Source organism: Bactrocera neohumeralis, unplaced genomic scaffold (assembly GCF_024586455.1).
Source record: "Bactrocera neohumeralis isolate Rockhampton unplaced genomic scaffold, APGP_CSIRO_Bneo_wtdbg2-racon-allhic-juicebox.fasta_v2 cluster09, whole genome shotgun sequence".
Lineage (NCBI taxonomy): Eukaryota > Metazoa > Arthropoda > Insecta > Diptera > Tephritidae > Bactrocera > Bactrocera neohumeralis.
In genome coordinates this window covers 9920762-9938156 of record NW_026089622.1, presented here as the reverse complement: position 1 = coordinate 9938156, position 17395 = coordinate 9920762, and the positions used below count along the sequence as shown (strand labels likewise).

The following is a 17395-nucleotide window of genomic DNA, read 5'->3' as shown; positions in this document are numbered from 1 at the left end:
AAAGTTTTGATATCATCTTAAAAGATCGAGCGGCCGCACATGTGCTCATATATAATTATGTGAGCATGTAAACAAATATGACAGACCATACGCATAATGTTTGTAAATTTGTCTACATGCAACATATATATGTATATATGTAAATATGTACACTCAATGCTTCATGCTAAATTTCCGTTGACCCGGACAACCAGTGGCGAAGCTCACATTTTGTCAATGAGTCAATGTGTCGACCGACCGGGCATGCGAAGGCGGCCGTCGCCCCGGGCGCAACGTCTTGGGGGCGGCAAAATGGTATTTAAAAACTCCAATTCGGGCAAAAATTCCTGCGAATTGTGTCAAAAGTGTACTAGATATAGGGCGAAAATGGGTTTTTTCTATGGCTTTTAATAAGATGTCTTGTAAATTGACTATCAACAAAAACCGTATTGTGAGAATTTTGCAACTTCAGAATTTGCGAATTTTGTAAAAATTTACTTTTGTTCGAACCACCTTATGAAACTTGTAGATAGGTAGATAAGGGGGGGCGGCAGAACATCCTTGGCCCCGGGCGGCCGAAGTTGTAGCTACGCCACTGAATAAATGACCTTCAGGCCTTTAAAAAAAGCGCGTTGAAAAAAGTTGGTCAGTTCATAAAATGAGTACTTCTTTATTTATTTTTTTTTAATTAAATACTGAAATTCTGCTTATTTATTCTATACGGCTGGTAAATAGATGGTATAAGGAGGCTCTATCGGAGCCGCTATGAAAATTGGACAATGGGCGTGGCACCGCCCACTTTATGGTAAAATCCCATATCTCAGGACCCGACTGACCGATTTCGACAAAATTTGGAACGTAACATTATTTTCCTTTTCCTGTATCACTCTGTGAAAATGAGCGAAATCGGACTACAACCACGCCTACTTCTCATATAACACAATTTAAAATTCCACTTGATTCTTTCACTTCCCAGTACACAAATAAAGAATTAATTAATATAACGGAATAAAATTTTGCGGTAATAATTCCCTCAAGGGGCTATACTAGAGTGACGCATGAAAAGTTAGGCGACTTTCGTGAATTTTATAAGAGAAAGTACGACATTGAATATTTCTTACTTCTTTGAACGTAATAAGGTATATTTTCATCTATATTTTAAGATTTTTTTTAACAAAAATGTTGAAAAATAAAGGAGTTATGGGTTGTCTTCGGAGGAGCCAAAAAAAATGCCCCAACTGCTGGCATGATTCCGGCCGAATGAGTTGCTGAAACAAACACATTTGAAAAGTTTATTAAACTTAAGGATTTTTACTATACAATGGCCTACCATCTTTAAAAAATACCAATAATTAACAAAATGGCGCAATTTTGAAAAAAATATTCGTTTTGTTAGGTAAAAAATTGTCGTTTTTTAATGCCAAATGGACAATTTTCAACCAATCAAAAATATCGTAGGTCATTGTATAGTAAATGTATTCGAAAATACTTAGTTTTAATTTGAAGTCGATCGGTCAATTTCTCGTTGAGTTATGACGCCAGCACTTTTGAAAAATGTCGCTTCGAGAAAAACGCGTTTAAAGTTTCACTTATATATGTTTGCATCTCCGAGCGGTCGCTCCTTAGAACGCTGCCATCCAAAAACTTTTCAAGTGACGACCTTCCCGATTTCACAGGATATTTATGGAATTATAAGCTCTCGAAAAAGCAAATAAAAAAAATTTTTTTTTTAAGTGTCACACTGGTATAGCTCCTTAAAGAACGCTATCTTTTGACCAATAATTGTCTAAATCCAACCAAAACTGTTCAAGCCTCTAGAATAGTATTTCATTGTGTCAAAAATGGGTCGAATCGGGTCAATACTTTCCTGAGCCCCCATATACCTAATATAAAGATTTTAGAACTTCTAGGTCACTTTATGTTGGATATATCCGCCAATATTTGAGCCAAGTCTCATTGAAAATTGCAGAACATAACGGTGTATCTTTGCGCCTAAACTAGATACAATTGCGCGAAAACTTGACCCCTACAACACAAACCCCAAACTTTTACCAAGAGTTTCGGACATCCACTTGACCTTGCTCCATATGATTGCTGATTGTATGTATGGTACCTAAATGAAACCGAGGGAACATTTTTTTGAGTATGTGGCATTTTAGCAGTATGTGGGATGAGCGAAAATAGATAAAATCTGGTCGGCACTACCCCCTTCACAAATACATATATTCAATATAAAATGTTCGCTTGCACCCGAACTTAGTCCTTCCTTACTTGTTTTATTTTAATATATTGCCTTATTATATTTAATCATGCATTTTTATTCATTTTCATTCATAAAATCACTTTCAATAATTTTCTCCGGTTTTTGAGACTAAATGCTCATATGTGCGACGGGGCGACGAAGCGTCACAACATTGTATTGTTGGTGGAAAATCCGAGCTGCCTCGAAGAAAGAAGCGAACGATCGCCGACTGTCACCGTTTCCCTTGCCGCTCTAACAGCTTTACCAACAAACTTGTGTAAATACTATCTGTACATACATATATTATGTATATGTATGAGCGTGCATACATATCGACGCTGATTTTTGCGAGCCGCGTAAAAATATTTTTTACATTCCTTGACAAATACAATCAATCCCGGTTATGTGCCACAATCAAAGATACACATTTTTGTGGTTTGTTAAAAATAAAAATATAATATGGCACATAAGTGAGTGCGGATACTTAAGCCAGTGGTACTTGAAACAATAGTTTCTCTGTATTTCAAAAACCAAACGTGAGATGACCAAGACATAGGCAGTTAAGAGGGATGATTTTCATTTAACCCTAGAACACACACCCGGGTACAAATGTATCCATTTTCAACTTTGAAGTGTTGTAACTTTTGAACCGCTATACCTCTATACCGCTAACGGATTTAGGAAGATTATTTAGTTTTGAGTTCAAATTCAAAATTTGAACCAGACCGGACCATTGGTTCGGGAGCTACAGCCTTCCAAACACATTATATACGTAAACACACACCCGGGATACGTTTGTACCCCAATAGTAAAAATCCTCATAATAATAAAACATTTTTTATATTATACTTTTATTATAAAAATTATAAAAATGCATCTTATATGTATCTAAGGAAAATCATGGCAAATAGAGCAATTTGTTGATGTGACCGAATGTTCAAGACACATTGGCTTCTTACATTTGGCGCACAGCTTTCTGGTTTTTCTACGCCGTTTTTCCTCTTGTGCGTAACATAAATAGCAAGATCCGGACACAGGTTTTGGCGTGCGCGCTGCGGCAGATGTTGATGCTGCTGTTGTTACCATTGATTCCACCGGTCGGTTGAAATATGCTTCAATAGCAATTTTAGTGGAAAAATTTCGCGTGACTTGACGATTTATGGCTCTGGCTTCAATAATGGGCATACACAATGCTTCAGCCAAGCTGCGCAGGATTTGCTTACGCTTGTTGTTTGTTCTCCAAGGCAACATAGGGTTATTCAAATCGTAGACAATGTAGGCTGCAAGAGCTGTAATGTCCAACATGTTGAAGAACATCGCTAGTGGCCCTCGTTTTGTTTGTCTTTGTGTTGGATATTCCGCAAACATTTGGTCCATTCGATCAACACCACCTTTGGTACAATTATAATATTCAATTATTTCAGGTTTCCCACAGTCAGCTATTTCAGCATCATTATGCATGGTCGAAAGCAAAATTACTGCTTTATTTTTTTTGGGAACATAAGAGCACATTGTCACATTATTTTTGAAGCCAAATGTCGTTGAACCAATTGTCCTGTTTTTGTTCTGCTTCATTTCTTGAGGAATATATGATTTGCTTTTGCGCAAAGTTCAAACGATCGTGAGTTTCCAGGTGAGCAGTTCTGCAACTGGCAAGGTCGTAAACAAATTGTCCATTGTAATGTTTCGGCCACTCCCTTGGTATTTAGCAGACAAATCCTTCACAACTCGTTCGCCTTGGTTCATTTCCCTACCAGTTTCTGCTTGGCCAGTATATATTTGTCCATGCAGTGGATATGCATTTGTGGCATCGCAAATCCACCAAACCTTGACACCATATTTAGCAGGTTTTGACGGTATGTACTGCGTAAACGGTGTGCGTCCACGGTAAGGAAATAATTGTTCATCAATCGTCAAGCATGAGCTGGGCTTTTAATGTGCAGCAAGATTATTGTTCATCATCGTCCACAACTCACTGATCGGTGCTGCTTTATCAGTTAGTAAGCGTGTTGTACGAGTGCTTTTATCGTCAAATCTTAGGAACCGCAATATCGAACAGAAACGGTTGACTCCCATTGTGGAGCGATATAAAGGATAGTTTTTGACGCTCCATAAATCTCGAACATGTTCTCCATTGCTATGGTTCGCACCAGTCATAATAAGTATGCCAAAAAATGTATACAGCTCTGTTATTGACACAGGTGTCCATGACTTAGGAGTTGTGTTTGGATGCGCATTGTTGTAAGCATTATAAGTTTCTTTTGCTAACTTATTTGTGTGGCGCATAATTATATCAGCCATTTCAACGTTCATGAAACATTTGAATGTTTGCTCTATTGACAACATTTCAGTGCATCTAGCTGGTCCAGAACGTTCTCTTATAATATTTTGTCTGAGTACCTGGCGACTTACATTTGGTTCTTTCATCCACTCAGTACCATCACGTGCAACAAATTTTTCGGCACTAGCAGGTAATTCATTATTTTCTTCTACATCTTCTTCTTCATCATCCTCATAGTCCGCATTATCAGGTAATACTTCTGCGGCACTTTGCGAAACTTTAGCATCGTCATCAGCAATTTCAATTTCATTGATTTGAATTTCTTCTTCATCTTCTGAGTCAAAGTCATAGGGAGCGTCATCGTTACAAATTTCATCAAATAAAGATTGTATACATATATGATTCTCGCTGTTCCTCAGTTAGCCTGCATAATAAAAAAATTAGTATATGTTTACATTGTTGCTTATTTTACATTTTTTACTTTCTAGTATATGCTGCAGTTGATAAATATTCGTTTCTTCTTGAAGTCGTTTCGTATCCAGTTATTTATAGTTTCAGTTATATTTATTTTCACTTATATTTTCACTTCTTACACTTTTGAGCACCAAAACAATAATGAAAATATCAACAGGCAGCATTTATAACAACACCTCGTGTGAAACCAACCCTTGCAGCTGCATATAAAATACTAAAACCAGTTATACCAGTGTATTTGCTACCTACGTACCTATACCTTGCGCGATCTTTTTGCGCATATCTTTTGAACCAGGTAGAATATTTCAATGAAATAAAAACCAAAATGTGTATTCGTTGTTACTCTACAAGTATATTATTATAAATTATATTATTTTGTTTTGCACTTATCAGGACAACAACAAAAACAAAAATCCGCTGTTGCATGTCCTGACTTTATTTGCCCATATCGCTGGAACCATAGAAATCGGTTGAATAAGCATTAAAAAAACCGCAAAATAAGGTCCCGGGTACAAACGTATCCAGGGTGTGTGTTCTAGGGTTAAGCGGAGTACTACTTAACCGGGCCTAACTGTACACATAAATCAGAGGAATATTGAATATTTTCTCTTATACATTTCTTGACTTGATAATCGACAAATAAACTATGTTGTCAATTTTATTCTTATATATTTGAATACTACATATTTTTGCGGGGTAGTTACTTTTTCCTTCTCATACATATGAGAGAAATTGTTCAATTTGTGATTTTTAGCTATTGCCATCGTCGCGAAAAGACGCTTGTAGACAAAGGCATGCTTGGCGAGATGTAATGGTGTTTGTTTTTATGAATGAAGCAAGTTTGCCTGCTGAAAGTGCGCCTGCGTTCATGAATGAATATGTTGTTGTGTGTTTTTCTACAAATTTGGGCATCGACTATTTGGCTGTCATATTGACTTGTGACGCTGCATATGCTATTTGAGGCAATTGTTGTTTTTGTAGAACAATGTTTGTAATTTTTCGGGTGACATATCTACATGTGTACGCATAACTGTATGTAAGTTATGTATTATTTATGTGCTAATGTCATGCAAGCATATTTATGTATGAGCAGCGCGCACATGTTAGTACATTTATCACTATTGTAATATATTTAATTTTTTTAATATATTGTGATAATTTGTTGTATACATATTATACATATATAATGAGGTATACACGTAAGCATTAATATATCAAATTCAAGAAATAATTAAAAAATAGGCCATATTTTCACATTAACTAAGAATATTGCTTTGAAAAAGTTAATTAATGCAAATGTATTCAATTGCACCTGTATTCTTAAACAGGCAAAAAAAGAATTCATATGAATACACATGTTTGCATATAAACGTATAAAAATATAAGCAAAGGAGCTAACATAAGTCTTTTTTTTTTTTGTTTTTTGAGTAGGGGGAAGCATCGAAAGCCGGAGTGCGGAACTTTAAACCGCTAAACCTAACCTACTCCCAACTCAGGACTCTCCCATGGGACCACCGATTAAGTATTACTTCGTGTTAAATTATCGACTGTAAAACTACCACCGAGTGTGGTTTTTAGTTTTTCCCTTGTATTTGAAAATCTAGGGCAATAAAATAATACATGTTCAGAGTCTTCTATATGCTCTGTACACGTCGGACAGTTCGGACTAATGTCATTGTGGAATCTGAAAAGGTAGCTTCTAAAGCACCCATGACCACTAAGTATTTGGGTCAGATAAAAGTCTAGGTCCCCATGTCGTCTATCAATCCAAGAGTGGATGTCCGGTGTAAGTCGGTTAGTCCAACGCCCTTTGGATGGATGAGGAATTCCACCGCTCCTATCACATTTTAATGCTCTTGTTCCTCTCCTCTGTCTTTGTCGATACTGTTTTAGGCCCTGATAGATGATATAAACGCTCGAGTTCATCACCCTTGATGTCAACGGGCAGCATGCTGGCTAATACTTCAGCAGCGTCAGTTGATGTAGTCCGGAAAGCACTTATTACTGGAATTGCAGAAAGCCTATGAACTGCAATTATTTGTTTAGCATACGCTTTTATATTCATTGCCTGTATCCATACTGGTGCTGCGAATAGTATTATGGAACTCATTGCTTTCGCTATTAAGAATCGCCGGCTGGAACGCACACAGCCTGTATTGGTCATCATTCTCGATAGTGCATTGTGCTTTACTGGAGGAATACTCCAGGTGTTCTTTGAATTTTAATTTAGAATCTAATATTACCTCCAGATACTTCAGCTGCTTCTGCGAAGTAATCTCGCACTCCCCTATGGTGAGCTTTATTTGTTCCTCTACCTTTCTGGTGCTTATAAGTAAAACTTCAGTTTTTGCTCCGCCAGTTCCAAACTCACAGAAGAGAACCAGTGCCGTAGATCATTTACCCACTCATTGCATTTGCTTCTTAGGTCGACTAATTGTTTTGCCACTGCTACCACCATGAGATCGTTCGCATATGCTATTAGTTTCACATCTTTTGGTTGCTGCCTTCTTAGCACCCCGTCATACATGAGGTTCCATAACAGCGGGCCTAACACTGACCCTTGGGGTACTCCACTCGAGATAGAGTAGCTCTTGGCTCCTTCGTTGGTATCATAAATCAGCCTTATATTTTTAAAATAACTCGTTATAATGTTTATGAGGTATTCTGGGGCGCGAGTTTTTTCCAGGGCTTCGATTATGTGTGCCCATTTTGCCGTGTTGAACGCATTCTTGACATCCAGGGTGATCAGCGCGCAGTACTTTTTCGTGCCACCTTTCCATCTTTTCCCACTTACTGCACATTTCGCAGTATCGACGACTTTTCGTAGTGCGTCAATAGTGGATTTCTTTTTTATAAAGCCGTATTGTCTCTCTGATAATCCGCCGGCTTTCTGGATTACTAACTCCAAGCGGTTTCGTATTATACTTTCGAGCGTTTATATCATCTACCTTATACCTTACCCATTGTGTCGAGTATACACAAAGGTCAGTACGATGAAGGTTCTTCAGGTTTTTTTTTTGGTTTTGGGAGCAGAACCAAACGTTGTACTTTCCACGAGTCGGGGAATACCTCTTCCTTTATACAAGCGTTGTACATTTTAGCAAACAGTTGAGGTTTTGAGCTTATAGCTTCCTTCAAGGCTCTATTAGGTATGCCATCTAATCCAGGCGCTTTGTTGTTTTTTATTTTCTTTGCTATGGCCAGGAGCTCTTCTTCTGTGACTAAAGGGGATGACTCTGCAGCTTCGTTTTATCGCTTGGCATATGAAATCTGGTCGTATTTCGGGAATAATGTTTCGACGACTTTTCCCATAAAAGATGCATCTTTCGGTTGCTGCTGCTTATTTTTAAAACTTGACATACAGATTTTGTAAGCAGTTCCCCAAGGGTCTATGTTTGCTTCTTTACAGAGCTTTCCAAAACATGACTTTTTTCTCCGGGCAATTGCCGACTTCAGAAGCTTCTTGTGGCTTCTAAATTCTTCTTTTAGGCGATTTTCGTTCGTTTTAACCTGTTTACGCTGTAGACGCCATCTAGCTGAGTGACAAAGCTTTCTCAGCGTGGAAATTTCCACATTCCACCAATAAACAGGCTCTGGGGTGTGCGAAATTTGAGCTATAATCGCCATATGATCACTAAATGTGTATATATTTGACACCGTCCACTATATGTGCCTGCTGAGTGAATCATTTGCGAACAGAATGCCAATTATGGATTCTTTGTTTACTTTTTGGTACGTGTTTTGCGATCCACTGTTTATTATTGTTAGGTTCATTTGACTTAGGAATTCTTGTATTAGGCGCCCGCGATGGTTTGTATATCTGCTGCCCCATGCAGTCGACCATGCGTTGAAATCACCCGCTATTACAATTGGAGTTTTGCCTCTGGTTTCTAAAGAGACCCTTAAGAGGAATTCTTCAAATACTATAATTGCTACGCTGGGACGAGCATAGCAACTAACAAAATATATCCCTTGTATATTCGCCCATGTGAAAAAGTTATGAGCTTCTCTGGAGCTGGTCTTGAAAGGTTGTCCTTTGGAGGACCATATTGCTGCCTTGCAATCCATGTGCTTTCCGGACGCTGGAAGTATTGTTCACTTAGTATGGCGACATCAATGTTCTCTTCTGTGATTGTCTGGTCTAGTAAATCCTGTGCTGCTGCGCAATGATTTAAGTTTAAGTTTAGAGTCTTCATCATCTCCAGGTGCTTGGGGCAAGTCATGCGTTGGCGCATGCCTTTGCTAAATGTCCCGCGGTTCCGCAACGGGTGCATTGAGAAGATCTGTCTGTCAAACTGCGGCAGTTACGCGCCATGTGACCCAGGTGGAAACATTTACGTACGTCTCTAACAGCAATATATATGTAGTTCTGAGCATAATTTTATTCAATGCTCAGCTCTGTTCAAGCGCAACTGTTAAGATTTCTCCCGCCGAGCCGGCAGTGGCGAAACTCCCTCATCTCAAACGAGTTAGCTAAAAAGATTTTTACGTTCTCCGTGCCGTGAACCATCTCTATGATAAACGTTCTCTGCTACATATAGACTACGTATAGACTACTACGTATAGACTGCGTATCGCCCATATATTCCATAATAATAATAATATAGCGTGGTGATCGTAACCACGGCCTGTATCGCCACGGCGACAATCATATCGATATGGGTGTATGCCATTTATATCGTTCCTTCAAGAAGAATTTCAGTTGGAAATAAACAACAATCCGAGAGAATGTACTTCAAGATATGGAACAGCAATAGATGCTGTCTGTATTAGATATCTGGGTAATGTGATGTCTAATACTTTTGTAACATACTTCAGTTATCATCGACCAATTGTCACAGTAATACCGTCAGAGGCAACTTCGAATGTAACTAATTCGGAAGTCACTGATGAAAAAAATTGAGTTGACGTGATTTTAAACAAATATTTCGATAAAATTTTGTATATAAAGAAAATAAATATTTATTGAATAAACTATCTGTCATCATTTTCTGGAAAAAATTCATAATATTGTATTCTTTCATTGTGTACCATATTTAGTTCCTGTCATAATCTATACTTTTTAACCTATTACTTGTATAAAATAATTTCAATGTTTCACATCTGCCAGCTGTCAACTAACAGCTCAGTCTTTTTTTTATACTCTCGCAACTAAGTTGCTACGGAGAGTATTATAGTTTTGTTCACATAACGGTTGTTTGTAAGTCCTAAAACTAAAAGATTCAGATAATAACCCTATATCATATACCAAAGTGATCAGGGTGACGAGTAGAGTTGAAATCCGGATGTCTGTCTGTTCGTCCGTCGTCTGTCCGTGCCAGCTGTAACTTGAGTAAAAATTGAGATATCATGATAAAACTTGGTACACGTATTTCTTGGCTCCATAAGAAGGTTAAGTTCGAAGATGGGCAAAATCGGCCCCCTGCCACGCCCGCAAAATGGCGAAAACCGAAAACGTATAAAGTGTCATAACTCAGACATAAATAAGGATATTAAAGTGAAATTTGGACAAAGGATCGCATTAGGGAGGGGCATATTTTCGCGTAATTTTTTTGGAAAAGTGGGCGTGGCCCCGCCCCCTACTAAGTTTTTTGTACAAATCTCGGAAACTAATATAGCTATGTCAACCAAACTCTATAGAGTCATTTCCTTCAGGCATTTCCATATATATACAGTTCAAAAATGGAAGAAATCGGATAATAACTACGCCCACCTCCCATAAAAAGGTTATGTTGAAAATCACTAAAAGTGCGTTAACCGACTAACAAAAACGTCAGAAACTTAAATTTTACGGAAGAAATGGCAGAAGGAAGCTGCACCCAGGCTTTTTTTTAAGTTGAAAATGGGCATGGCATCGCCCACTTATGGACCAAAAACCATATCTCAGGAACTACTAGACCGATTTCAATGAAATTCGGTATATAATATTTTCTTAACACCCTGATGACATGTAAGGATGGTAAACTCGATTCCGATTCTACTCGAGAATCGAGTTTTCTCGTAAAATAATCGATTTTTCGAATGTCAAGAATCGATTCTTAATCGACTTCGACTGCTGAAGATCGATTCCGAAAAATCGATTAATTTACGAGAAAACTCGATTTCTAGTAGAATCGGAATCGAGTTTACCATCCCTACTGGCCGCCATCGCGTGCACATATAATAACCACCACAAAAAAATGATTTTTTTTCCATGTAATTTATATGGAAAACAGAAAATTTGAAACAGGCGCCTCTTAATATTAATATTAAGAGCTCATCTTTTGAGTGACTTTCTTTTTCACATTTTCGAAAGTTTTTAGCCTGTTTTTCAGTTGAAAAAAAAGGTTGACTCAGAATGACACACCCTAATACATATATTATTTCCTTGGCACATTTGTCTGTATGTTTACGAAAGAAAATACGAGCCACATAAGTACATACGTACAAACATTCATAAGGGAAATACAAGTTCTGCATCTTTTCGCATCTCCGTTGTCACAGGCAACCAATGGCCGAAACTCAGGCTTTGTCAAAGAGTCAATCTGTCGAAGTACTGACGCGACGACAAAGCGTCACAACATTGTGTTGATAGAAAATCCGAGCTGTGCCGAAAGAAACTAACAAACGATCGCCCATTGTTACCGCTTCCCTTGCTGCTCGAACAGCCTCGCCAACAAGCTAGCCTAAATTTGTATATTAATTTGTAGGTTTTTGTATGAGCTTGCGAACATATCGACGCCTATTTTTGCGAGCGAGGGAAAAATATTTTAGATATCACAAATATTATACATTGGATTTTGCCACTTTTGTCACTCAGTGTTTTTTTTTTTTGTGTTTTGAGGGTTTGCCTCATAAAGTTTTCAATTTATGATTTTTAGCGTTTGCCATCGTCTCGAAAAGTCGCTTGTAGGAAAAGGCATGCTCGGGGAGATGTTACGGCGTCTGTTTTTATGAATGAAGCGAGGTCGCTTGTGGAATATGCGCCTGCGTTTACGAATGATATCGTTTTTGTTGTAAAATTTACTACATTTGAGCTTCGCCAATTTGTCTGCCATATTGACTTGCCATGCTTATGGTATTTGAGACGACTGTTGTTTTAGTAGAACAATGTTTCAATTTTTTGTTGGTGACATTTACATGTGTACGCATATGTATGTTTGTATGCTTGCGCATTATTGAAGTTATACTTCTTATACGAGTTCGGAAAAGGTTGCGATAGATTCAGGTTGCGCAACCTTGCTCAATATGGATCTACGCAACCTTGTCTGCGAAGATGTTCGAGCAGCAAGCGAAGCGGTGACGACAATCGGCGATCGTTTGTTCGTTTCTTTCGGCACAGCTCGGCTTTTCTACCAACAACACAATGTTGCCATGCTTATGCTGTTGTAGTTTTTGTAGAACAATGTTTCAATTTTTGGTTGGTGACATATTCAATTAAAAAATCAATTCTGTTGGGATTCGAACCTAGGTACCTACGTGCTCGTCGTAACTTTTCAAGCGCTTACCACCAAGACCACCATTGACACTTGTATTGCGTTGTCCTAATTATGGTTTGGTTATGCATGAAAGAAATATACAATGGATCGCCGATTGTTAACTCTTTCCTTGCTGCTGCTGCGCATATGTATGTTTGTATGCTTGTTCATTATTGAAGTTATACTGCTTTTTCTTTCCTTTGTCTCTCATTTCTGCGAATTCTCAACTATTTTATGTGCCCTTTTGTTAAAATACCCTGCGTTGGCCCTTGAAAAATTAAGGCTATACTTTACAGGATTATTTCTGTAGTTAGTCTTCATTTACATTGTTTGGAAATCGACCCGCGATGACGAGGTATATCGTTTTATCTGACAGCGTGAGGTTTAAGAAGTTCATTTCTAATTTTGTCTTGTGGCATATTAGAAATGATGTTTCTTCGAAAATCGTTCGCTTACAACGGATAAAACGACTTCTGTGTGGTGATTTTAATGAATAAATTCCTTTTGGTTGAAATGCTCTGCGTTGGCCGTTGAAAAGTTAAGACTATACTTCTCAGGATCATTCATTCCTTTCATTTCTTCAAAGAAATTAAGGCAGCTTCGCCTACAAACATGCGTAAATACATATGTATGTATGTATACGTATGATCGTGAATACATATCGACGCAGATTTTTGCGAGAAGCACCAGAAAGTTGTGCAATTTATGACTTTTGGCTTTTGCCATCGTCGCGAAATGACGACTTGTTGGCAAAGGCATGCTCGGGGAAATGTTACGGCCTCTATTTTTATGAATGAAGCGAGATCGCTTGTGGAATTTGCGCCTGCGTTCATGAATGAAATCGTTTTTGTTGTAAAATGTACTACACTTGTTCTTCGCCAATTTGGCTGCCATATTGTCTTGTGAAGATCAGTTTTTTGTTGGTGACATATTCATATGTGTACGCATATGTGTACGCATATGTATGTTTGTATGCTTGTGCATTATTTGTTTGGCAATGTATGCAAATATATGTACATATAAGTATATATGAATGTATGAATATGCAAGTCAATGCGCGCACATGTAATAAGTATATTGATAAGTGATGAAAATATGATTTCAATTTCTGAACGCGCACATGCGTATACATACACTCATATGAGCATGTGCAGATGCACAAGTTAGGATAGAAGATGTATGCCTTTTAACATCGTATACTATACAAATAAATATTTTTCTTACTAATAGAAATTAAATTTATCACAATATTATGAAAAATATTTATTTGTATAGTATACGATGTTAAAAGCAAAAAATTAAAAATTTATTCTGTCGAGATTCGAACCTGTGACCTGTAGTATCATCCTGACTTTCCAAGCGCTTACCACCAACACCACCATTGACACTTATGTTGCGCTGACTTAAGTATGGTTTGGTTATGCATGTACATAAGAAACATACGATGGTTCTAATAATTTTGTTTAAGTATAGAAATATGCTTTTGTAGAACATTTGCTTTCGCAAACATACAGACAAATGTGCAAACGACATTTTGCTTCTACGCTGGTCAAATTTCTATACAAAAATCGGCTGAAATGTGTGAGAAAATAAAAAATGGACAACTAAGGCAAATAATTTTTAAAAAATTTATTGACAATTAAATATAAATAAAAATACATGTAAATTTACTTAAATTTTTTGAAATTTATTTTCGCATTTTTCGGCACTTTCAAATTAATTAATATAAGTAAAATTCACTACTTAACCCGCACACGTCTTATTCGCGCAAAATTTCCAACTTTATGAAAATTGGCGCAATTATTGACACTTCAATTTTATTTAAAGTTTAAAATATGTTCACATATGAATATATAATATATTTGATTTTGGCGCAATTATTGACACTTGTTTTAATATACAAAATTGGGCCAAAACGAAACAATGAAATACATAATTACTTTTGCATGTCAATATGGAAATGCCGACGGCAAAACGCAAAGGCATGTAATGCACATATGTGCATACATACATACAAGTGATTTCTTGGTTGAAAGCAAAAATTGAAGCATGAGAAACTGAAATGCCGACGGCAAAACGAAATTGCTTATATTCGTACATTGCGTATGAATCATGAAAATATCATCATAATGTTTAGGTAAATCTTTTATATATTTAAAATGAGTTATTATAAAATAAGATCAAATTAGCATTAAATAATTTGAAAGATAATAAATCAAAAATAAAAGAGTTCTACATACATATTTCCATCCTATCGAATATCAAAGAAATCATTTTATAAATACATATATTTCTGTCTCTTCATATTCTCGGTTAGAATATGTGAGAGAATTGTAAAAAATGTTAAAATTGCGAGGCTAATTCCGACCTACAATGTTAACAAATGCGGTGAATTCCCTAATTTGAATCTATCAAATGTTCGCAGTCGAACCTGCACCTTCTCTATACTTTTAAGTTCTCTGGTCAGTCTTCATTTACTTTCTTTGCAAATCGATCCCCGATGACGAGGTGACTATTCACATGTGTGCGCATATGTATGTTTGTATGCTTGTTCATTATTGAAGTTATACTGCTTTTTCTTTCTTTTGTCTTTCATTTCCGCGAATTCTCAACTATTTTATGTGCCCTTTTGTTAAAATACCCTGCGTTGGCCCTTGAAAAATTAAGGCTATAATTTACAGGATTATTTCTGTAGTTCTTCTTCTTCTTAATTGGCGTAGACACCGCTTACGCGATTATAGCCGAGTTAACAACAGCGCGCCAGTCGTTTCTCCTTTTCGCTACGTGGCGCCAATTGGATATTCCAAGCGTAGCCAGGTCCTTCTCCACTTGGTCCTTCCAACGGAGTAGAGGTCTTCCTCTTCCTCTGCTTCCCCCGGCGGGTACAGCGTCGAATACTTTCAGAGCTGGAGTGTTTTCGTCCATTCGAACAACATGACCTAGCCAGCATAGCCGCTGTCTTTTAATTCGCTGAACTATGTCAATGTCGTCGTATATCTCGTACAGCTCATCGTTCCATCGGATGCGATATTCGCCGTGGCCAACGCGCAAAGGACCATAAATCTTTCGCAGAACTTTCCTCTCGAAAACTCGCAATGTCGACTCATCAGTTGTTGACAACGTCCAAGCCTCTGCACCATATAGCAGGACGGGAATTATGAGCGACTTATAGAGTTTGGCTTTTGTTCGTCGAGAGAGGACTTTACTTTTCAATTGCCTACTCAGTCCGAAGTAGCACCTGTTGGCAAGAGCAATCCTGCGTTGGATTTCCAGGCTGACATTGTTGGTGGTGTTAATACTGGTTCCTAAATAGACGAAATTATCTACAACTTCAAAGTTATGACTGTCAACAGTGACGTGAGTGCCAAGTCGCGAGTGCGACGACTGTTTGTTTGATGACAGGAGATATTTCGTCTTGCCCTCGTTCACTGCCAGACCCATTTGTTTTGCTTCCTTGTCTAGTCTGGAGAAAGCAGAACTAACGGCGCGGGTGTTAAGGCCGATGATATCAATATCATCAGCATACGCCAGCAGCTGTACACTCTTATAAAAGATGGTACCTTCTCTACTAAGTTCTGCAGCTCGAACTATTTTCTCCAGAAGCAGGTTGAAAAAGTCACCCGATAGGGAATCGCCTTGTCTGAAACCTCGTTTGGTATCGAACGGCTCGGAGAGGTCCTTCCCGATTCTGACGGAGCTCTTCGTGTTGCTCAACGTCAGTTTACACAGCCGTATTAGTTTTGCGGGGATACCAAATTCAGACATCGCGGCATAGAGGCAGTTCCTTTTCGTGCTGTCGAAAGCAGCTTTGAAATCGACGAAGAGGTGGTGTGTGTCGATTCTCCTTTCACGGATCTTTTCCAAGATTTGGCGCATGGTGAATATCTGGTCGGTTGTTGATTTTCCAGGTCTAAAGCCACACTGATAAGGTCCAATCAGTTTGTTGACGGTGGGCTTTAATCTTTCACACAATACGCTCGATAGAACCTTATATGCGATGTTGAGGAGGCTAATCCCACGGTAGTTGGCGCAGATTGTGGGGTCTCCTTTTTTATGGATTGGGCATAGCACACTTAAATTCCAATCGTTGGGCATGCTTTCGTCCGACCATATTTTACAAAGAAGCTGATGCATGCTCCTTATCAGTTCTTCGCCTCCGTGTTTGAATAGCTCGGCCGGCAATCCATCGGCCCCCGCCGCTTTGTTGTTCTTCAGGCGGGTAATTGCTATTCGAACTTCTTCATGGTCGGGCAATGGGACGTCTGCTCCATCGTCATCGATTGGGGAATCGGGTTCGCCTTCTCCTGGCGTTGTGCATTCTCTGCCATTCAGCAGGCTGGAGAAGTGTTCCCTCCATAATTTAAGTATGCTCTGGGCATCGGTCACTAGATCACCTTTGGGGGTTCTACAAGAGTATGCTCCGGTCTTGAAACCTTCTGTAAGCCGCCGCATTTTTTCGTAGAATTTTCGAGCATTACCCCTGTCGGCCAGCTTATCAAGCTCTTCATACTCACGCATTTCGGCCTCTTTCTTTTTCTGTCTGCAGATGCGTCTCGCTTCCCTCTTCAATTCTCGGTATCTATCCCATCCCGCACGTGTTGTGGTCGATCGTAACGTTGCGAGGTAGGCAGCCTGTTTTCTCTCCGCTGCGGCGCGGAGTTCTGTAGTTCTGTAGTTAGTCTTCATTTAAATTTTTGTGGAAGTCGACCCGCGATGACGAGGTATATCGTTTTATCTGACAGCGTGAGGTTTAAGAAGTTCATTTCTAATTTTGTCTTGTGGCATATTAGAATTGATGTATACTTCTCAGGATCATTCATTCCTTTCATTTCTTCAAAGAAATTAATGAACTTTAGAAATATGCATATTTGCATTATTTCGTTGTCATTTCCATATTCGTTGCAATAGAATTTCTATGGCATAAGTAAAGTAATGGCCGCCGATTGTCACCCCTTGCCGCTG

At 38.4% G+C, this 17395-nt stretch overlaps 1 protein-coding gene and 1 pseudogene across 25 annotated transcripts in view; both read left to right on the top strand.

Moving 5' to 3' along the window:
- Positions 1–17395, top strand: part of LOC126764476 (FERM domain-containing protein 8) — a 459702-nt gene that overhangs the window by 113168 nt on the left and 329139 nt on the right. The window lies entirely within an intron of this gene.
- Positions 12713–12915, top strand: LOC126764788 (small nucleolar RNA U3; annotated as a pseudogene).